General features: G+C 44.3%; 1 protein-coding gene across 1 annotated transcript in view; it reads left to right on the plus strand.

Annotated features, from left to right (window-relative positions):
• The first annotated feature begins 24,111 nt into the window (after nt 1-24,111).
• Nucleotides 24,112-24,699, plus strand: part of APBB1IP (amyloid beta precursor protein binding family B member 1 interacting protein) — a 396,905-nt gene continuing 396,317 nt past the window's right edge. The window contains exon 1 of the mRNA XM_063921652.1: nt 24,112-24,197. The gene's annotated coding sequence lies outside the window, so the exon portion shown is untranslated. The remainder of the gene's footprint in view (nt 24,198-24,699) is intronic.

Genomic DNA, 24,699 nt, shown 5'->3' on the forward strand with positions numbered 1-24,699 from the left:
TATGGATCAGGGAGGGTAGATACAGGTGCAGAAGTATAATGGATGCAGAGGGTGTGGTGTGGTGTGGTGACTTTGGGGCACAAAGGTGAGGGATGCAATCCAGTTCCAGGATCACCACCACTCCTGATGCATGGTAGGGGTGGTCTTCTGTATGCCGAATGTCGGGATCCCGGCGCACAGTATACCGGCGCCGGAATCCCGACACCCGGCATACCGACAACTATTCTCCCTCGTGGGGGTCCACGACCCCCCTGGAGGGAGAATAAAATAGTGTGGCGCACTTAGCGCGCCACCGTGCCTGCAGCGTGGCGAGCGCAGCGAGCCCGCAAGGGGCTCCTTTGCACTCGCCATGCTGTCGGTATGCCGGCGGTCAGGCTCCCGGCGCCGGTATGCTGGGCGCCGTGAGCCCCGAGCGCCGGCATACCGTACGACACCCCATGGTAGGTATGGCCATCAACCATCAATTACTTAAAATCATTGATGGTTTGTGGCCAATGTAGAATATTTGGGAGAACCAGATGGTTTCTCTCCATCGATGGCTCTGCTTAACCAAATATCCCCCCCCCCCCCCCCTCCAAGGTGCTGGGACATAGCTCCACCCTCTGACACCCGTGAAGCCCACCCCAGATACTGATTGGCCCACGGGCCAGTCAGTCAAAGGGATGATCATCGGTTGGTAAAACATTCATTGCATAGTAGGCTGCCATCGATGGCTACTTACAATATCGCTATCGATGGTGACTACACCGATGGGCATATTGATATGGCCACTGTTATATCCCGCCCCTCCCCTATTCATCATGTAAAGCCAGGCCTGCCGTTCATACAGTACAAACATTTATTCCCCTCACAACTGACTCCATGTTACTGGGTTAAGCAATTTGGGTTTTCATAAAACAAGCACAACTTTGCAAACATAAGTATAACATTACTGAAGTAAAAGACAACTTTTGCTTTACACATCTGAACTTTAGTTGTTTTTTGCATTCATAAATACCCTTACTTACTTTTAAATTTAAAAAAAAGGTATGCTGTAAGCAAAGCGGCTCATCCATTAGTCAGACTAGGAGCTATGAGGTCCCCATCGTAAAGTGGTCTCATAGGTGGCTGTAACTGTTCAGAGATCACAGAATAGCCAGGAAGCTGTGACGTCTGAGGTGAAAGCGGGCAGCGCCAGCGCCAAGAGTGGGCAGAGCCAGCGAGGAAAGTGGGTGGAGCTACAGCAGAGATTGACTGACAGCTGTTCAGAGCACTACACACTGAAGGGCTGATGGAGAGAGAACTTCTGACTGAATTGCTACCAATGAGGAGGAGTGCATCCCCAGGTCTTGGTTGTGGTGAGAAAAGCTTTCCCTGCCCACGCACACCACAGCTGGGAGAGGAGTTGGGGGAGTGGCTTACCCACAGACAAAGCTGAGATCTGGGGATGCAGACAAGGTAGCCAGTACATTGAATTAAAGTGGTGAGATTGACAACACACACCACATTCTGCATTATCCAGTTTACAGGCAGAAGTGTCAATTTATATTCTGCACTAGTTATATAATTCAGGGCCGAAACTAGGGTTTCTGTCACCCGGGTCAAGACAGCCATTTGGCGACCCCCCCCCCCCCCCCCCCCCCCCGTTATACAGAAATACATCCTCCCATACATGTACACACCATCAATAATACACAGTATGGTACATATCTACACAGCCCCTGAATATACACATACTACCAAAATTAACATATATACGTGCCCCCTGTATATACACATACCCCAATATACTGTGATTAAATACACCCCTCCTATACAAATGAAGTACGCACCCCGGGTACTCCAGCATACACACACACACAACACCGGGTTACGCTGCACTGCTCCAGTACACACACAGGGTTACACTGCACTGCTCCAACACATGCACACACACAGGGTTACACTGCACTGCTCCAACACATGCACACACACAAAGGGTTACACTGCACTGCTCCAACACACATACACATAGGGTTACACTGCACTGCTCCAACACATGCACACACACAAAGGGTTACACTGCACTGCTCCAACACACATACACATAGGGTTACACTGCACTGCTCCAACGCATACACACACACACACACACACACACACGGTTACACTTCACTGCTCCAGTACACACACAGGGTTACACTGCACTGCTCCAGCAGACACACACTGGGTAACACTGAACTGCTCCAGCAAATGCACACACACACACGGTTACACTGCACTGCTCCAACACATGCACACACACACAGGATTACACTGCACTACTCCAACACACACACTCACACACAGGGTTACACTTCACTGCTCCAACACATATACACACAGGGTTACACTGCACTGCTTCAACATACACACACAGGGTTACACTGCACTGCTCCAACACACACACACACACACACACACACGGTTACACTGCACTGCTCCAACACACATACACACACAGGGTTACACTGCACTGCTCCAGCACACATACCCACAGGGTTACACATCACTGCTCCAACACACATACACACAGGGTTACACTGCACTGCTTCAACATACACACACAGGGTTACACTGCACTGCTCCAACACATGCACACACGCATAGGGTTACACTGCACTGCTCCAACACACATACACACACACAGGGTTACACTGCACTGCTCCAACACACATACATACAGGGTTACACTGAACTGTTCAAGCACACATACACACAGGGTTACACTGCACTGCTTCAACACACACACACACACACACACACACACACTCAGGGTTACACTGCACTGCTCACACACATTAGGTTAAAGTACACCGCACACACACATATTGTACATATATAGCTGCCCGCCTCTCCCTACCTACTTTTAGTGCTGATCTGCTGTGTCAGTCAGGGCCCCCTCCTCTCCATTTCCGAAGCGCGTTGTCACAGTCACACACACAGCGCTGGCAGAAGCGACGGCTGTGTTACTTTCTGGGAAGCAGCTCTGACTAGCCTCTACGGAAGCGTCCTGGCGCAGCGGAGCGGGACGGCGCCTCTTCAACCCTGCGCCGTCCTGCACTGGTCGTTCCCGCTTACTTCCTCGCGCCGGCGCCCTCTCCTTTTCCGCGCCCAGGTCGCGTGCCCCCCTAGCCCCCCCCCCCCCCCCTAGTTGCGGCTCTGATACAATTGCACATGACAATAACTTAGTATTCCAAGTCCCTGTTATTGAAATTGGATTGACTGCAATATGTCAAGTATTGTGAAATAAAGTTATAAGTGGGGCAGATATTGTATGCAATGTAGAAATAGGACTACCTCTAATTCAATGTGTTGATTTCTGTTACATGCAACTGAAATTATAGTGAACTCCACAGACTGTCATTCTTTATGTATGCATTGGAATGACTTCCGACTAAATAGCTACCAAGCTACTTGATGCAATTCCAGCATAACCTTCCTTGGCGATGGATACAATGGAAGCCACAAACAGTCCTTGCAGATTATAGCCACAGTGACTATTTCCTCGTATACACTGTCGAAGTAAAAAAAAATATTACATAAAGAGAACATACAAACTCTACACACATATAAGTCACTATACCTGCAAATACGCATTTACACGGACATGCCACAGAGATGGATTCGACACTTATTTCATGCAGTACATAATTGTGGAGGTATCAAGCGCCAGACATCATGATGATTTAGAATTGTATATGATGGAGTGGTGTCATGTATGTGTATTATTTGAACGAAACAAGATAGACCGGTCATGTTTACTATTGAAGCAACCAGATTGATGTGAAGATTCATTTGATGCTTGTTGTGAAGTTGTGGGACATTGCAGTGGATAATTATGATTATATGTATAAAAGCTAAAATCACTCTTATTAGGACAGTGGACAGGAAACTCAGGCCAGCCCTTTGGATGTCTTCAAGGCTGAACCTGATTAGCATATACAAAGGAACTGGTGACTCATCGTGAATCCCTCCCCCAGAAACTAGATAACACATTGATCACACAGGAGCTTAGTTGCTTTTTGGGACCAGAGGATGAAGGAGTTGCTGGCAGATCAGTTCCTGTATTTATTTATAGATAGAGAGAGACATAAGATGCATTGGAGGGAATGGTAATTGTATCGCTGGCCTGTAACTGAAACTGTATGTAATGGCATGTAACTGTATGTAACTGTATGTATTAACTGCTTACTGTGTGAGTTGTAATCATGTAACTATAGGTATACTGTACTTTGTAATATATATTGAATCCATGTCCTTTTAATAACAAATATATACATCAATGAGCTTTGGAACTCAGATAATGTGTGGGTGTATTGTTTTCTCTTATGGGATGCAGTGTTTTGCGATGTATAGCGCACATTCATGGGATATGGTAATAAGAGGTGCAGGCATTTACAATATATATTAGAGCGGGCATTTTAAATATTTGTGAGAAATCAATTTGGCATTCACAGATGGGGGCTGGTCCGCGATATCACGTTCTTAATGATGCACTGTACATTATAAACGCGACGCTGTGGTCGATCAGCTTGTGATGGACGCATCCTAAAGCTGAGAAAATCATATCCGTGTGTATTGTTGTGTTATTAGTAAGACGCTGATATGAAATTCAAGGGACAATGCGTTTCTCATAATATTTAAGATGCTCAAATGTATTTTTATTGTTGCAAAACAAGGTTCAAATAAGTCATATTGTGTTTGATTCAGATTGGATTGTTTATCTGTTAAGTAGGTTTAAAAGTTGCTGCATAGCCTTGATATACAGTAGTTTTTTTTAACTCAGGCCTAAAATAACTTCTGGTGCATGTATGATGTGTGATTTCTTTGTGACAAAGGAAGCCGCATGGTCTGTCCTCCATTTTGGACTAACCACATGGCCTGTCCACCATTTTGTGTAACCCTCATGGATGTGGAAGGGGGAGGAGCAGCGGCCATTTTGGGAAGGTCATTTTCTAAATGGCTGATTTTCACTGCTCAGAATAATCAGCTTTCCTTGGTCACATCAAACACCATTTATGAGTTACCAATGCATTTATTTAACCCATGCCATAGTCAATTACAAATAGTTTCAATTGGGCCTAGTGAGAGTTAATAGTGAGATGAATACTTGATGTAAGAATTACACACAGATATAAACAAAGTTTTTTTCCTTTTTCCTCCAGGATTTAGTTAAATCTGCTTGCTAGTTTAGGATAGCCACTGAAATGTTAATCAACCTGTCCCACTACCCTCTTAAACAGGCATATGAACCTCTGTTGATATGCAAATTAGAGACTTTGAAGGAAATACATTCATTCAGTAGGTGTGTACTGTGTGGGGGTTCTATGAGAGTCAAGTGGTATATATATATATATATATATATATATATATATATATATATATATATATATATATATAATATTATTATAATTATGTGTGTGTTTATATCAGTGTATGTTCTGCAGGATAGCTATCCAATCTGAATCATATCATTTAAATTATTGATCATTGCTAGAGTCATTATAGATCTGTGTGAAACCGAATACATTTGTTGCTATATAGTTAAAACTAAAATAAATGTTTTAAAGCACAAACGCAGTCTGGCCTGGTTGTAAAGGTTTATACAGAAAGAAACTGTGTGTTGTGTTAAGTGAGCGATTATAGCTAATATTGCTCACATTTATAAAAGTTGTGGGATTTGTTTTATTGCAAACGCAGGGTTTTGTACACATCTCTCAGACAAATAAAAGGACTGCGCACGCAGCGTAAGAGACACGCACGGTCGCGTGTTTACGCAAAGTGCATAAGAATGCGGGAGCTAAGTACAAATTACACAATAGTGTTGTTTAGTTCAAAGGTGGGAGACATTTAATACAATAGCACAAAACTATCAGATTTCAAAAGCAGGTTACTCTAAATTTAGTTTAAAAACCATTTTGCCTATGGGGGTAAAGCTGCCTATCTGAATGAATTAAAATTTTCTGTACAGAAAAATCAAATTGTATTTGAGTGAGCGAACGTAGGAGTGAGTGGATATTGAACTTAAGGAACTAAAGTGGTCTGAAGTGGTAACACCGGGTTAGCAGAGGCCCGGTGGCATAGGGTTCGCTACCCTGCGTTATTAGGAACTGAAGTGGTCTGAAGTGGTATCCCATACAACTAAAGTGGTCTGGAGTGGTCTAGGCTAAGTGGTCTACAGCAATCGTAGGGCATATAGATAACTAGTATCTATAGGCTGTGCTATTGCATCACATGTCCGTTTGTTCTGCACAGCGCAACGTGATATTATTGTGTTATATGAGCTATGGAAGAGCAAACGCAGACGTGATTGTATAGACAAAGGGGTTTTTCTTTGACAACGTTGGAAAATCTCCCTGGTGGGCATTAACTGGAAAGGGTGCAGGATAGTTATCTAATTTCTCTGTTTTTCACCATGCAAACAATTCCAGTTGAAAGATACCGAAAAGGAATTTTTCGCTGCCTCTCTCAGGAAAATATTCCAAACAGAACTTCCACCGAAAGAAATTACGGTGTTGTAAGGTCTGATAGGAGCCCTAAGTTGGGTACATTGCCTTCGCTATCAACAGTGTATGGTAGTACTGGCCAGCATGGGCGAGAGCGGGTGGAAGCGCTCGGAGGACTTTCACCATCACCTTATATTGAGTATTTTGGTGTTTGTAGGAAAAGGCCCACAATTATGGGAGCCAGTTGCTCAAGTAAGGGACGTTTAACCAGGATTCAGGTTGAAGAGCCGCGGCCCAGGGGGTCAGCGAAGTTTAAAGGAAAAAGTATTATGTGTGGGAAATATGGTCCACACGCTGAAGACTTTTTGTCTGAATGGGAATGTATGACTGACAAAGATAGGGTACCATTCCCTAAGGTGAGCAGTTTTGAACCAGAGGTATTGCAGAACTTAAGGATAAGAATATGTCTGATAAAATCCCGAAAACAAAGGGTCAGACATACAAATTGTTTAAACATGTGACAGCAAGAGGGGTTGGTGAGTTTGATCCTAAGGTATTGCAGGTGGTATGTCTAACCAAAGTCATATAAGACAAGAATGGAAATATAAGAACTGTTTGAACTTGTAGCAACAATAAATAAGTAGGAAAAAAAAAGAGAATGCAAGTACACCGCCATATGTAGATGTGGAAGCAGTTACGGCCAGCATACAAACTATAGAAAATAATAAAAATATGAAAAATATGACTGTAACCTATATATGTACTAATGAATGTTGAAGTTTTATTTAGGAGGAGAAGGTGACCTGATCGTTTTCAGCCATTTCTCATGCACCCAGAGGAGTATCCAACCGGTAAAAGAAGAGCAGTAGCCTGTGGGGGAAGTGGCTGAGACCAATGGAACAGGTAAGTATGGTATCATTTGTGTACATATATAGTAAAACCCAAAAATTAAAAAAAATTAAAAAAAAATCAAGAAAGTAACGTCAGAAATGGAGAAAAACCTGTCCGCACATTAGTATTTGCCAGTAGGAAAGCGGACAGAGACAAGGTAACCCCAGGGTATTTCTTTCAGTTACCATATAAGAAGTACTCATTCCTAGTAATGCCCCTAGTAAAGATGAGCTCGGAAATGTTTGTTGGACCATGTACAGACCCTTAATACGGGATGAGAAGGATTGAATTAAATACTTCGCATGACCTAGAAGCTTGTTAAACATTTTTTTTGTTTTTGTCTCTTGCAGTAATAGAAAACTCTCCATCTGGATAAGACCACTGGTAAACACTAATTCGGCAAATGGGAGGTGGCTGTCTCTGTGCAAATTGACGGGCTCAATAAGGCATTGAGTGTCAGGGTGCAGACTTCCTTGCAAAATTGGAAAGGGGTCACAGCAGCTAATCTTAGATAGTGTGCTATTGAACATCACAAGAATAGTGCTAGGCGCAGAGAACAACAGGTGGAGAGGTTGAGGACGGTAAGTATACTGGCACATACAGGAAAGACCCATCAGTCCAAACCCCAGATCCCAAATGGTCAATAATATGTTACACTTGTAGGAAGGAGGTGCATTTTGCCAGAGATTGCAGGAGTAGTAGGACACATAGTCAATATAGATCCCCTAGACAGAAAACACAAGCCACATTATTAAACACATAGACGGGACCAAGGGACATATGGTAAGGAATCATAAGCCATATAGAAAACACAGATTCGGTTAATGGGAAGAGCAGAATACATGCAACTTACTAATGTTACATTTCACTGTTCTAGATGCATGTCCATCACAGGTAGAGAAAATTAACTCACAGATACCGGGTTCCCTATGAACTTAGGATGGACAGGACACTGGATTGATGGCCGGGATAGTCCCAGTAGAGATAAGACACACAGACATTTTTTTTTAAGGGGAGTAGACCAAGTAGAGAATCACTTCCCCGTAGTGCCCAATCCAGTTGTCAAATTTTTATAAAATCTTCTCCACCTCTACAAACTCATCTGTCACCAACCTCTATTCTGTTTCTCCACAGTTTTCTTCTTCATCTTTTGCGTTCACACAGGGTGGTACAATACATGGATCCAAGTACAGTTCAAACTCCACATGCCTAGGTCCTTCAGAGTTCTGCCCAAACCCAGTATATCTCAACAGCACGATGACACCAGTATTACTGCAGTGTGCCTTGTCATGCACAAAGGGTGGAGAATGGGAATAATGGTGAAGGGAAATTTTGTATAGACACTGATATGCCTGTTGGTGAATGGCAAACCTGACATTTTCTTTTTCATTTTGTTCTTCTTTATCTCCTCTAGAGATGTTTCTTTTTTCTTTTCTTTTTTGAGTTATGCTCATGGTACTCTACATTGCAAACACACGATAGTTAAATTAAAATAAAACATTTTTTGTGTTCCCTACAGGAAAAGGCAGTCTGGAGGACAAAGGGGTATGGCCAGGAGTCCTCAGGACTGTGGGCAGGTGGACACGGTAAGCCAGTAGCTCCCAGAGCATACCTTCCAAGTCTAGCTGAGATGGCACATGGTCTGACTCATCTAGGCAAAGAGGGTAGGTGCAGGCTGATGAGAGCCTACTGGTGTGCGCCAGGATTCTATTCTCATGCAGGTAAGAGAGCAATGACCTGTCTTGCTTGCTTGAGGAAGAATATTGGTAAAGCAATACCAACAGAGCCATCCCATATTCCTCCTGCAGACGGATCTTTTCAGGAAATACAAATCAACTTCGTACAGTTAACACCCTTTAGGAATTATTGTTATGTATTGGTGTGCACTGATGTTTTCTCAAACTGGGTAGACGCATTTCCTGCCGCCACGGATGCTGCTGTGTTTACCGCAAAGAAAAATTGCACAGAAATTTGTGTGTAGATAATGGTACCCCTAGAAGTAGGAGCAAAGCTTGAAATTGTACTATTGTGATCATAGATACTGCCACTAGTATTATGTAGCTTCGGAACCACTCCCAGATCTTCACTTAACGAATCACCCTCTTCGAAATTTGGTTTTGTTTTGGTATTTGTGTTTTTTGGTTGTTTTTGGAAGACAACCTCATGTCATGATTGATCCGCACAATGATCAGAAATACACCAATGAGGTGACAGTACAGTACCTTGTTGAGATGAGCCAGCATTTGAGAACTTGACAAAAGAACTTGAAACTGTTGATTGCTGGTATGCCAAATGCTAACTGTCTTGATTGTGAACCAAGAGACTGTGTGATTGTTCTTACGCTCAGGTTGCCAAATAGACAGGTGGGAAGGACCATACCAAGATTTGTAGACAGCACTAAAGGTCGCCGAAAGAGAAACTTGGGTCCACTCGTCCCACTGCAAGAAGGTCGCTGACCCGGAGAGAACTCGTGACAAAGTAGTTTATTGCTCACATTCATCGAGTTTGTGAACTGTGTGTTCGAAGTGAACTGTGTGTTCTAAGTGAACTGTGTGTTCAAAGAGCAAGGCAAAGAGAACCTCGTATAACCAGAGACTCTGTTCCCTGAAGACTGAGAGGCGGCACTGTTGAACACTACCTGAGCGTACTAAAGGATTGCAGAAAGACCAGTCATTGTAATTGATTTGTTATGAACAAGAGTTGTTTTGTTCTATTTCTCTTTTCTCTCTTTCCCGCTGACAAACATTTTCTTTCAGGATATTCTATTTTTGCGAGGTTTTTTTATGAGGAGTCGAGTGTGGCACTGGAACTGGTTCTGTAGGAAGGAGTGGTTTCCTTATAGGATCCCAGGATTAGCCGATCAGTTTGTTAAAATCAGAGAAAAATCAATATATGTGGAAGAAAGGTTTATGAGTGGCTCTCTCCGAACTCCGAAGGTTTATGTTATTTAGGAAGGACACTACTTATAATCCTTGTTCAATGATTAAACAGACCTAGCATACGTTCCAGAAATGGAAACAATGTTCAGAAAATAATAGGAATATGTAGATCATGAAAATTTTATATGTCACTGTCACAATTTGTGTGTGTCTTCTTCATCTACCCAGCAGGACCTCAATCGAATCCAAACATCAGTGTACAAAGACGTAGGTACATGTATGTGTGAAATATTCTTCGCAAATCAGACATTATAGGCCAAAGCACTGTCCCAGCATACTCGATAGGTTGAATGTTGTCCCACACCCAACCAGTGGTCCCGTGACCGCCGAGTGCATATAGAGGATGTCTCGTCCTCCTCCCTGTCTTCCCCAAATATAGTCAAGTGTCTGATTTGCGAAATGCATACATACTTGTGTCTAGGTCACCGATTATTGTATGAAATATTTTTTCTTATGTTAATAATTGATGGCAGTTATTGTTTGCTGCCAAAGGGTGGACTGTCGAAGTAAAAAAAAATATTACATAAAGAGAACATACAAACTCTACACACATATAAGTCGCTATACTTGCAAATACGCGCAGCAAGCACAGCAATATATGGTAACACACGCATTTACACGGACATGCCACAGAGATGGATTCAACACTTGTTTCATGCAGTACATAATTGTGGAGGTATCAAGCGCCAGACATCATGATGATTTAGAATTGTATATGATGGAGTGGTGTCATGTATGTGTATTATTTGAACGAAACAAGATAGACCGGTCATGTTTACTACTGAAGCAACCAGATTGATGTGTAGATTCATTTGATGCTTGTTGTGGGACATTGCTGCGGATAATTATGATTAAATGTATAAAAGCTAAAATCACTCTTATTAGGACAGTGGACAGGAAACTCAGCCAGCCCTTTGGATGTCTTCAAGGCTGAACCTGATTAGCATATACAAAGGAACTGGTGATTCATCGTGAATCCCTCCCCCAGAAACTAGATAACACATTGATCACACAGGAGCTTAGTTGCTTTTTGAGACTAGAGGATGAAGGAGTTGCTGGCAGATCAGTTCCTGTATTTATTTACAGAGAGAGACATAAGATGCATTGGAGGGAATGGTAATTGTATCGCTGGCCTGTAACTGAAACTGTATGTAATGGCATGTAACTGTATGTAACTGTATGTATTAACTGCTTACTGTGTGAGTTGTAATCATGTAACTATAGGTATACTGTACTTTGTAATATATATTGAATCCATGTCCTTTTAATAACAAATATATACATCAATGAGCTTTGGAACTCAGATAATGTGTGGGTGTATTGTTTTCTCTTATGGGATGCAGTGTTTTGCGATGTATAGCGCACATTCATGGGATATGGTATAAGAGGTGCAGGCATTTACAATATATATTAGAGCGGGCATTTTAAATATTTGTGAGAAATCAATTTGGCATTCACAACACATACAGTACACATCTGCCAGTGAGACCGAGTTATGGCATAGGAACTTCATCATATCTATACAGGATATTTATATAAGGGCCCCAACATGTGCACCTCCGACAAATATTGACTAGTCATATAAGAGTAACAGTGAAAGAAGAGGATTTCTTTGAATCTATAATAAATGTAATTGTATCAAGCAGTATCCCAAGTGTAATTGGTCAAGTACTAATTAACTCATATCTCACATTACTTTGCTATACAATTTAAAGAGGGGTCCAGACCTAATCTATTTTCATGCTTTGGGGTTTTATTTACAGAGATGGGAAGTGGACCCAAAAGCAGTATGTTGCCTATGGTCCCATGGAGTCTAAGGGGTCTATTTACTAAGCCTTGGATGGAGATAAAGTGCACGGAGATAAAGTACCAGCCAACCAGCTCCTAACTGTCATTTTTCAAACCCAGTCTATGACGTGTCAGTTAGGAGCTGATTGGCTGGTACTTTATCTCTGTGGACTTTATCTCCATCTAAGGCTTAGTAAATAGACCCCATAATCTTGCCCTGACGGGTGGTATTCAGTATGCCGGCTGTTGGGATCCCGGCGCTCAGTATATCGGCGCCGAATCCCGGGACCCCACATACCGATAACTATTCTCCCTCTTGGGGGTCCACGCCCCCCCCCCTGAAGGGAGAATAAACAGCGTGGCACGTGCAGCATGGACTAGCACAACGAGCCCGCAAGGGGCCTATTTGCGCTCGCCCAACTGCTGGCAAGCCGGCGATCGGGATCATGGCACCCGTATGCTGGCCGCCGGGATCCCGGCCACCGACATAACATACTACACCCATCCTGACTGTACGTAGTAACAGAAATGTCAATTTATTTCCACTTTTCCTTGTCATTAACTGCATCATACTAATGTCAATTAACATTACAACCAGTGGTCGAAGTGGTGCGGTATGGTATACCGCCACTTCTTCCACTGACCGGAAATGAGCCCAGAAAGTGCAGCAGGAGGTGAGGGAAGTGGCATCCTGCTGCACATGGTGCTCCCCGTCCCTGCGCGGCAGCCGGCGGCTATGTAGAGCGCTGTATTAGCTCACATCCACTCACCACTGCCAGCCGCCCGCGCATGACGCTCACCAGCCGCCCACCGCTCCCGCTCACCAGCCACCCGCCGTCCCTGCTCACCAGACGCCCGCCGCTCCTGCTCACCAGCAGCTCGGCGCCAGCTCACTGCTGCCAGCAACAAATAAGGTAATGTTCCCCTGCTGTCACCTCTCTCCCTGCTGTCCCTGTCGTCACCCTCCCTGTCGTCACTGTTGTCACTCTCCCTGTCGTCACTGTTGTCACTCTCCCTGTCGTCAATGTCGTCACTCTCCCTGTCGTCACTATCCCTGTCGTCACTGTCGTCACTCTCCCTGTCGTCACACTCTCCCTGTCGTCACTGTTGTCTCTCCCTGTCGTCACTCTCTCCCTGTCGTCACACTCTCTCTCCCCCTGCCTCTCTCCCTGTCATCACTGTCTCTCTCTGTCGTCACTCTCCCTGTCGTCACTCTCCCTGTCGTCACTCTCCCTGTCGTCACTGTCGTCACTCTCTCCCTGTCGTCACTCTCTCTCGCACTGTCACTATCCCTATGTCTGTTGTATACATCAATGGGTTGTCTAGACATGTATTAAAGGTCACTTATCAGTAACTACACAGTTTACGTTACAATATAATTAATGGAACACAAGTTTTATCTGGTTTTCTTTTACTGCAAAACATTCTGTGAACATAATTCAAAAGTAAAAATGATAAATAAGGGAATTTTATACTTTATATTATTATTCCACAAGGATACAGTAATAGAAAGATAAAAAACACAGGGCCTAAATTAGGAGTTGACCCTAGGACGCCCATAAGAATAAGAGTAGTCGTTCATCTGCACATTTGCGATTGTAATGTCACCATCTTAATAACATCTTAATATAACTCCAAAGATTTGCCGATGGATTATGAAGGTACAAAATGTACATTTCTTAATATATTTCAAGACCTCAAAATGATCGGGGCAGGTAATATGGTCAGTTTGACTATAGAGCATTTGTATATTAACGTCCTTGATCTGAGTATCCAAGCTTAAGTGACTGAAAAATAAAAGTTAAGTGCAATTGGAAATATATCTTGCTTATTCGCCATACATCAATTTGGCCCCAGGGAGCACTACTACATTAAATATACACATTTATATATCCAACGCTAAATTGGGCAGTAGAGAGGAGAACAACTGTACAAAAATTCTGTTGTTTTTTTAATGAAAAACAATGAGCCTTTGCTTTGATTTAAATATTTTGGATGTAAGATCTTTGTTTCACACAATGCCCGTCACCATTATTTTGTTGCTGTTTATGTACTGTAATACCCAGGGCCGGCTCCAGGCATGTTCGAATAGAGCGGCCGCGCAGGGCGCCACCCTTAATGGGCGCCGCGCGCTGGCGCCGCCATATTCGTACCTGGAGCCGACCCTGCTGTGCAGCTCTCCCCAAGTCCCCGGCCTTTAACTGTTGTGCGCGATATGTGCGCTGCGCGGCGCCGGCGTCTGACGTCAGACGCCGGCGCCGCGCAACGCGCATACAGCACACCGACCACTGCCTGCAGACGGCCACACTCCCCCTCCCCGCAGATCACACCACCATTGGAAGAGTCCTCCGGTCCCGGCCCGTGCCCTCTGACAGCAGCAGTGCCTCCCTCCCGCGCCGCAGGTATTGTGGGGGGCATTTATTTATCTGGCACTGTGGGGGGCATTTATTTATCTGGCACTGTGGGGGGCATTTATTTATCTGGCACTGTGGGGGGCATATCTGGCACTGGGGGCATTTAATGTATCTGGCACTGTGGTGGAATATCTGGCACTGGGGGCATTTAATGTATCTGGCACTGTGGAGGCATATCTGGCACTGGGGGCATTTAATGTATCTGGCACTGTGGAGGCATATCTGGCACTGGGGGCATTAATGTATCTGGCACTGTGGGGGCATATCTGGCACTGTGGGGTCATCTGCACTGTGGGGGCATTTATGGATCTGTCACTGTGGGGGCATTTACGGATCTGTCACTGTGGGGGCATATCTGGCACTGTCGGGTCAGCTGCACTGTGGGGGGCATTTATGTATCTGCACTGTGGGGGCATTTCTGTATCTGGCACTGTGGGGGCATATCGGCACTGTGGGGGCATTTATGTATCTGGCACTGTGGGGGTATATCTGCACTGTGGGGGCACTTATTTATCTGGCACTGTGGGGGGCATTTATTTATCTGGCACTGTGGGGGGCATTTATTTATCTGGCACTGTGGGGGCATATCTGGCACTGGGGGCATTTAATGTATCTAGCACTGTGGGGGCACTTATTTATCTGGCACTGTGGGGGGCATTTATTTATCTGGCACTGTGGGGGCATATCTGGCACTGGGGGCATTTAATGTATCTGGCACTGTGGGGGCATATCTGGCACTGGGGGTATTAGGTATCTCTCACTGTGGGGGCATATCTGGCACTGGGGGCATTAATGTATCTATCACTGTGGGGGCATATCTGGCACTGGGGGCATTAATGTATCTGGCACTGTGGGGGAATATCTGGCACTGGGGGCATTAATGTATCTGACACTGGGGGGGGCAATAATGTATCTGGCACTGTGTGGGCACTTATGCATCTGGCACTGGGGCATTTATGCATCTGGCACTGGGGGCATTTATGTATCTGAACTGTGGGTGCATATCTGGCACTGTGTGGCCATTTATGTAGCTGGCACTGCTGGGAGGCATGTCACGTGTAGCTGGCACTGCTGGGGGGGCATATCACGTGTAGCTGGCACTGCTGGGGGGCATGTCACGTGTAGCTGGCACTGCTGGGGGGCATGTCACGTGTAGCTGGCACTGCAGGGGGGCATGTCACGTGTAGCTGGCACTGCTGGGGAGCATGTCACGTGTAGCTGGCACTGCTGGGGGGCATGTCACGTGTAGCTGGCACTGCTGGGGGGCACTGTCCATGCTTTGGCATATAGGTATGGAAACAACAAGCAGTATGTACATCATTTTGCCCTCCTAACTTAAAAATGTGCCCTCCCTGTGATCAGCACCATGCCCTAAAAAGTGAACACTATCATGTGTAGCTGGCACTGCTGGGGGGCATGTCATGTGTAGCTGGCACTGCTGCGGGGCATGTCATGTGTAGCTGGCACTGCTGCGGGGCATGTCATGTGTAGCTGGCACTGCTGCGGGGCATGTCATGTGTAGCTGGCACTGCTGGGGGGCATGTCATGTCTATCTGGCACTGCACATTATGTGTATCTGGCACTATACTGGAGACATTGTGTGTAAGGAACACTACTGTGGCTATGTGTAAGGCTGCTAATTGTGTGAAAATATATTTATAGTTTGATGATATGAAGGTACGAGGCCACGCCCACTTTTCCGGGAGCGCGCGCGCCATGGGGGGGGGGGGGGGCGCTTTTACATTTTCTCGCTCAGGGTGCTAGTAGGCCTGGAGCCGGCCCTGGTAATACCCCATGATATGCTCAGTTGCTGGGACTGTTATACAGTGTGATAATACCCCAGCTGTGGGTGATCCCTGTAACTGACATTACTAGTGTACAGCTATTGTATGTTTGGTTTATATTTATATTAGATCTGGCACTGTGGGGCACACGTGTATCTGGCACTTTGGGGGACACGTGTATCTGACACTCTGGGGGCACGTGTATCTATACTGTGGGGACACATGTATCTGACAATGTAGGGGCATATTATGTGTATATGGCACTGTGGGGGCATATGTGTATTTGACAATGTGGGGGCATATTATGTGTATCTGACAATGTGGGGGCATATTATGTGTATCTGGCAATATTATGTGTATCTGGCACTGAGGGGGTATATAATGTGTATCTGGCACTGTGGGGGCACATGTGTATCTGACAGTGTGGGGTCATATTACAGTATGGGTATCTGACAGTGTGGGGTCATATTACAGTATGTGTATCTGACAGTGTGGGGGCATACAGTATTACAGTATGTGTATTTAGCACTGTGGGGGCATATTATGTGTATCTGGCACTGTGGGGGCATTTTATGTGTATCTGGCACTGTGGGGACATATAATGTGTATCTGGCACTGTGGGGGCATATAATGTGTATCTTGCCCTGTGGGAGCATATAATGTGTATCTGGCACTGCACTGCTGGGGGCATATGTAGATCAGGCACTGTGGGGGCATATAATGTGTATCTGGCACTGCGCTACTGGAGACATATGTGTATCTGGCACTGTTTGGGGCATATTATATGTACCTGGCACTGCTGGGGGAATATTATGTGTATCTGGCACTGTGGGGGCATATGTGTATCTGGCACTGTGGGGTATATAATGTGTATATGGCACTGTGGAAGCATATAATATGTATCTGGCACTGTGGGGACATATAATGTGTATCTGGCACTGCACTGCTGGGGGAATATGTGTGTCTGGCACTGCTGGGGGCATATAATGTGTATCTGGCACTGCACTGCTGGGGGCATATGTGTATCTGGCACTGCTGGGGGCATATTATGTGTATCTGGCACTGTGGGGGCATATAATGTGTATCTGGCACTGTGGGCCATATGTGTATCTGGCACTGTGGGGGCATATAGTGTGTATCTGGAACTGTGTGGACATATAATATGTATCTGGCACTGTGGGGTCATTTAATGGTTATCTGGCACTGCACTGCTGGGGCATATGTGTATCTGGCACTGCTGGGAGTATATAATGTGTATCTGGCACTACTGAGGGTGTATGTGTATTTGGCACTACTGGGGGCATATGTGTATCTGGCACTGCACTACTGGGGTCATTATGTGTATCTGACACTACTGGAGACATTATGTGTAAAGTTCACTACTGTGGGCGTTATGTGTAAGGCTGCTAATTGTGTGTGTGGAGGGGGTGTGAAAATATATTTATAGTCTGATAATATAAAGTTGTGAGGCCACACCCACTTGTCCACTTTTGGGGGTGCTTTGACATTTTCTCGCTCAGGGTGCTAGTCGGCCTGGAGACGGCCCTGACGATACGAACAATAAACAACATGTTAAATTAGGCTGAAAGCCAACAATTTGCTAATATCGGAGGACTCCTGTATATCGTTGGTCGTTTGTAAAAATCGCTTAGTGTATATGTCCTTTATATCGCTTGTCCGTGAAGTTCAAGGGAAATCGTCAGCCGATATCGTTTGTTTCATGTCGTCTAGTGTGGATCCGGCTTAAGAAGTGCTGTCCTCTGCCCGGGTACTGAATTATCCTCACAGCACAGCTTAACCTGCCCACACATCACTCCTAAGCTTTTAATGACTGAGTTTTATATCATTCAGTAGCACAGCTTCATGTTAAGCTTGCTGTAGCTGAGCAGTAAAAAAAATCTCCCCAGTAATAGCCAATTCAAGTTACTGGCCAGCTGAAGTAATTCCCTTAGCACAGTTAACCTCACCTCATCTCAATAGCCTGCAGAATAAGGAAGACTGTGTTTTATCCCCATCACCAAACAATAACAAAACTGATAACCAGCTGTGAGCAGGCAGCAAGTTCCTACACAATTTGTTATAACCCAGCTGTCCTTAGGGAACCAGCCGCACATTCAGCTATTATTAATTGACGTACTGCAATAAACTGTCCATTGGGAACAGGCCGCACATACAGATATTATTGAGGTACTGCAATTAACTGTCCGCAGGGAGCCAGCTGCACATACAGCTATTGATAATCGAGGTACTGCAATAAACTGTCCACAGGGAACTAGCCGCACATACAGCTATTGATAATTGAGGTACTGCAATAAACTGTCCACAGGGAACTAGCCGCACATACAGCTATTGATAATTGAGGTACTGCAATAAACTGTCCACAGGGAACTAGCCGCACATACAGCTATTGATAATTGAGGTACTGCAATAAACTGTCCACAGGGAACTAGCCGCACATACAGCTATTGATAATTGAGGTACTGCAAAACATTGTCCACAAGGAACCATCCCACACTTAAGTTGGGGGAGGCTTTGATCACCCGCTGCTCTGCAAAGCAGCCGGTGATAACTAAATAGATGCCGTGTGCACGCGCACGGCATCTATTGAATGCTCGGAGGGGAGCAGGGTGCTGCTCGTGGATCGCTGGACATGCCCCCAAAATGCCGAAAACGGGTCCGTGACACTAGACCATGCCCACTTGGTCAAGGCCATGCCTCCCCCCCGCACTAAGCCGTGCCCCCTTTTGGGTCGCGCTGGGCTTTGTCGCACAGGAGTCCCTCTTCCTCCCTCGTCAAAGTTGGGAGGTATGGATTGGGAACTAATGCTGGTCATACACTTGGTTGATATCGTGTACGAATACACAGACTTTTTTTTGGGGTGAGGCACACAATCGGCAGGTCGTTAGCACATTGTGTGTCACTTGTGTGTCCGGGACTGCCAGGGAGCTGCCGCGGAGTTCAAGGGAAATCGTGGTCAGTATAAAAGTGACCCTGGTAAAAATTTTAAAAGTGGCCTCACATGTCTAGCACCAGAGGTAAAGCATAATGTGTAGCCATGGTAACAACAACCCACTATGCCAGAGAGTACAATGTCTTGCATCAGGGGGGAAGATTAAAAGTAAAAATAAAATAAAAAATATTAGGAGTACATAATTCTAATAATAATAATAATAATAATAATAATAATAATAATAGGGTGACCATATAATTCTTTATAAAAATATATATTTTCACTTATAACACCCATCGTGTGCCAATCTTACATGTCAGCGAAGCACAAACACTAGATCATCCACAATCACAAAGCCTAAATGCCAAAATAATTCTATACAGATGCTGTACTGTATATATACTGCTGTGAGATGAAGGATGGCAGAGATGCAGTACTAGTATGTATTTATATTTGTATACAGAGTTGCTGTACTGTATATATACTGCTGTGAGATGAAGGATGGCAGAGATGCAGTACTAGTATGTATTTATATTTGTACACAGAGTTGCTGTACTGTATATATACTGCTGTGAGATGAAGGATGGCAGAGATGCAGTACTAGTATGTATTTATATTTGTATAAAGAGTTGCTGTACTGTATATACTGCTGTGAGATGAAGGATGGCAGAGATGCAGTACTAGTATGTATTTATATTTGTATACAGAGTTGCTGTACTGTATATATACTGCTGTGAGATGAAGGATGGCAGAGATGCAGTACTAGTATGTATTTATATTTGTATACAGATGCTGTACTGTATATACTGCTGTGAGATGAAGGATGGCAGGGTTGCAGTACTAGTATGTATTTATATTTGTATACAGCGTTGCTGTACTGTATATATACTGCTGTGAGATGAAGGATGGCAGGGTTGCAGTACTAGCAGAGGCAGAACTCTGGGAGGCAACGGAGTCATCTGCCGCCGGGCTCCTGCTCTGAAGGGGGCACCTCCCATTCTGTGACACCATTAAATTAAGTTGATAGCTGCTACTCTCTTATCAGTAGCCAATTGCCTCACTGGTCCCTGTACCTTACAAATCACACCCTTTTTATTATACTTTAGATACACATTTTACAAGTGTCATACCCGGGATTAGAAACCACAACCTATTACACTGGAAGCAGACACCTTACTGTGGCCTCACATGTCTAGCACCAGAGGTAAAGCATAATGTGTAGCCATGGTAACAACAACCCACTATGCCAGAGAGTACAATGTCTTGCATCAGGGGGGAAGATTAAAAGTAAAAATAAAATAAAAAATATTAGGAGTACATAATTCTAATAATAATAATAATAATAATAATAATAATAGGGTGACCATATAATTCTTTATAAAAATATATATTTTCACTTATAACACCCATCGTGTGCCAATCTTACATGTCAGCGAAGCACAAACACTAGATCATCCACAATCACAAAGCCTAAATGCCAAAATAATTCTATACAGATGCTGTACTGTATATATACTGCTGTGAGATGAAGGATGGCAGAGATGCAGTACTAGTATGTATTTATATTTGTATACAGAGTTGCTGTACTGTATATATACTGCTGTGAGATGAAGGATGGCAGAGATGCAGTACTAGTATGTATTTATATTTGTACACAGAGTTGCTGTACTGTATATATACTGCTGTGAGATGAAGGATGGCAGAGATGCAGTACTAGTATGTATTTATATTTGTATAAAGAGTTGCTGTACTGTATATACTGCTGTGAGATGAAGGATGGCAGAGATGCAGTACTAGTATGTATTTATATTTGTATACAGAGTTGCTGTACTGTATATATACTGCTGTGAGATGAAGGATGGCAGAGATGCAGTACTAGTATGTATTTATATTTGTATACAGATGCTGTACTGTATATACTGCTGTGAGATGAAGGATGGCAGGGTTGCAGTACTAGTATGTATTTATATTTGTATACAGCGTTGCTGTACTGTATATATACTGCTGTGAGATGAAGGATGGCAGGGTTGCAGTACTAGCAGAGGCAGAACTCTGGGAGGCAACGGAGTCATCTGCCGCCGGGCTCCTGCTCTGAAGGGGGCACCTCCCATTCTGTGACACCATTAAATTAAGTTGATAGCTGCTACTCTCTTATCAGTAGCCAATTGCCTCACTGGTCCCTGTACCTTACAAATCACACCCTTTTTATTATACTTTAGATACACATTTTACAAGTGTCATACCCGGGATTAGAAACCACAACCTATTACACTGGAAGCAGACACCTTACTGATGAAGCTGTTTGCTCATGTATAGGAAATATGAGAATTATAACTATATGAAGATACTTCTCTGACAATTACACGTAACTTCGTATAGTAAGAATTCTCCTGCTTCCGTTCCTATACAGAAGCAAATAGCTCCATTAGTAAAGTGCCTGCTGTCAGTGTAACAGGTCATGGCTTCTAATCCTGGGTATGACTGCTATACACACACACACACACACACACACACACACACACACACACACACACACACAGTGCCATAGTTGCCTACCCTCCCTCATTCTGCAGGAGACTCCCTGAAATAGCAGCAATCTCCCTCTCTCCCTGAAAAGTCCAGCAATCTCCCTGATTGCACCTTACCCCCATTATGCAGCTATTACATTCTTGGGGGGGAAAAGAAATCAGAGCTACATACATTCAAATGGGATCATTAGTGCCATTTCCTTGCATTGGTTATAAGGCACAATGATCCCTATGGCCACTTACAGTATATGGAAGCTCTTGTAAAACACAATACACAAACAAATCCTGAAAAATATCAGTGTCTTTTCTTCAACAAATAGATCTTACTAACTTTGGGGCTCATTTACATTTGGATGTAAGTCATTTTCATGACACCTCTCAGATGTAGCAGTACTTGTCCAAGCTGATAGGTGTCACTTTCACATCTCCCTGAAATGCTTTTTCAAAAGTAGGCAAGTATGACACACACACATACATACATACACACACACACACACACACACACACACACACACACACACACACACACACACACACACACACACACACATCTAAATATAGGGGGGGGGCACCAATATTTATCTCGCCTCTGGGCTACTGGGACGAACTTACGCCACTGAGTACTAGTATGTATTTATATTTGTATACAGCGTTGCTGTACTGTATATATACTGCTGTGAGATGAAGGATGGCAGGGTTGCAGTACTAGTATGTATTTATATTTGTATAAAGAGTTGCTGTACTGTATATATACTGCTGAGATGAAGGATGGCAGGGCTGCAGTACTAGTATGTATTTATATTTGTATAAAGAGTTGCTGTACTGTATATATACTGCTGTGAGATGAAGGATGGCAGGGTTGCAGTACTAGTATGTATTTATATTTGTATAAAGAGTTGCTGTACTGTATATATACTGCTGAGATGAAGGATGGCAGGGCTGCAGTACTAGTATGTATTTATATTTGTATACAGCGTTGCTGTACTGTAGACAGTACCCAGAGATAAAATAACATAATACATTTGAACAATGCAGTGTGTAAGTGTAATAAGTGCCGACAGACTGTCTCTCATGTGGGGTGCAGGGTCACATAACAAACAAAACAAGCCTCCCAGACATGTCGGCTCACGTGGAATCCTCCCTGTGAGGCCTATGGCCAATCCGCACCTGGATACTGTTAATTTAGGAAATGTCAGAAATTGTCCATAGATAGCCAGCCCTTACTCACTTCTCAACCTGTAATTCCCTAAACTAAATCTTGCCAGCAGAGAACTGGCACCAATATGCTGCAACAGGAAACCACAGCAGCTGGTACATAGAATCTTCTTTAACAAGTTTGCCATGGTAGCAAAGGGCAGCCAAGAGATTATCACCTCCAGTTCTGTGTTCATAATTTATTCAGTGACCCAGGTCAGATTAAAAGGAAGGAACTCATGTATGATCAGGGATGCCATGAGGGGAGGGGAGGGTCTACTTACCTGAGCCCCTGCTGGTTGGAGGGGCCTGGCAGGGTCTTAGGTCAGCGACAGCAACTTCCCTGGACCCTCTGCAGTGCATGCATGAATGCAACACCATGAAGCCATATTCAACATCCCACGTGTGGGCAGGGTGGCTAGAGTCTGCAGCGGGAGTGCACAGCTTAGGAGGTGGAGCACCTGTGGCAGCAGCGCCAAGGTGACCACTGGGTCCTAAAGAGACATGATTGATTGTGAGACTAGTAATGGCTCTTCCGGGAGAGCATAGTGTATTGGTCAAGTAAAATATAGTGAAGGTAGAATTGTTCTTTACTGTTTGCCAGCGCTTTCTTTTCATTTTACTTTACATTTGTTCTCTACTTAATTTACTAATTTTTTAAACAAATATTTCATATTTTACATTTTAAAATCCAACCACTAGGTGGCATATGCTTCAGTATGGGGAAAGTGTTCTTCATACATGAATACAGGAAATGCGCCATCTAGTGCCTGTCATTACCTTCCATATTTTGTATTACTATAAAGGCAAATAAATATAAAAAGGCATCCCAACCACTGGCATATCTATAATGGGTGCAGTGTGTGCGGTGCACACGGGCCCCTGAGTCCAGAGGGGGCCCCCACCGCACACACTGCACCCATTTCTTCTATACTTACCTTTCCGGCATCCATTGGTGACTGTGTGTGGGACCCCTCCTCTCCTGTAGCCGTCACCACCGCTGTTAGCGCACTGAGCACTAGAGACTCTGGCACAGTGCCAGAGTCTACAGCGCATATGCAGGACTCCAGTAAGATGGCGCGGCGGCCATTTTTCGGAGTCCTGCGCATGCGCTGTAGACTCTGGCACTGTGCCAGAGTCTCAGCGCTGACAGCGCTAGCAGCAGCGGTGACGGCTACAGGAGAGGAGGGGTTCCACACACGGAGTCTGCACACGGGTCCCCTCCTCTCTAGAAACGCCGCCGATCCCAACATACATAAAGAGGTAGTCAGAGTAGCATTACTCAGTATAGACATTAAAGCTGTAATACATAGAAACGTATAGCCTACGAGCAGTACTCCTATACTAAGTATACTGGCACTATCCACAGGCAAAACCTAGGAGTCACCAGTATACTTACATTCGGGGTGTCAGTGGTCGGGATTGCGGGGTCAGCATTCCAAGTGATATCGGACTCTGGCATTCTGCCCGCGTGTCGGGATTCTGGTGCTGGGATTTGGAGCGCCGGCATCCTGACTGCACCCCTTCTGCTTTACTCTCAGTATGGCAAACAAGGGTCACATAAACAGCAGTTGTCAGAGTGTATATTTGGTAGTTGTCATGTTTTAAAAATGACAGGAGCTGATTGGTTGGTACTTTATCCCTCTTCACTTTATCTCTCTCCAATAAAGCTGATTAGTCACCCCAGGAGTACATAATATGGTAATTTACTCAGGAGTCTATGTATTAAGCCTTGTTGGAGAGAGATAAAGTGCACGTAGTTAAA

This window comes from Pseudophryne corroboree, chromosome 5, assembly GCF_028390025.1.
Source record: "Pseudophryne corroboree isolate aPseCor3 chromosome 5, aPseCor3.hap2, whole genome shotgun sequence".
NCBI classification, from domain to species: Eukaryota; Metazoa; Chordata; class Amphibia; order Anura; family Myobatrachidae; genus Pseudophryne; species Pseudophryne corroboree.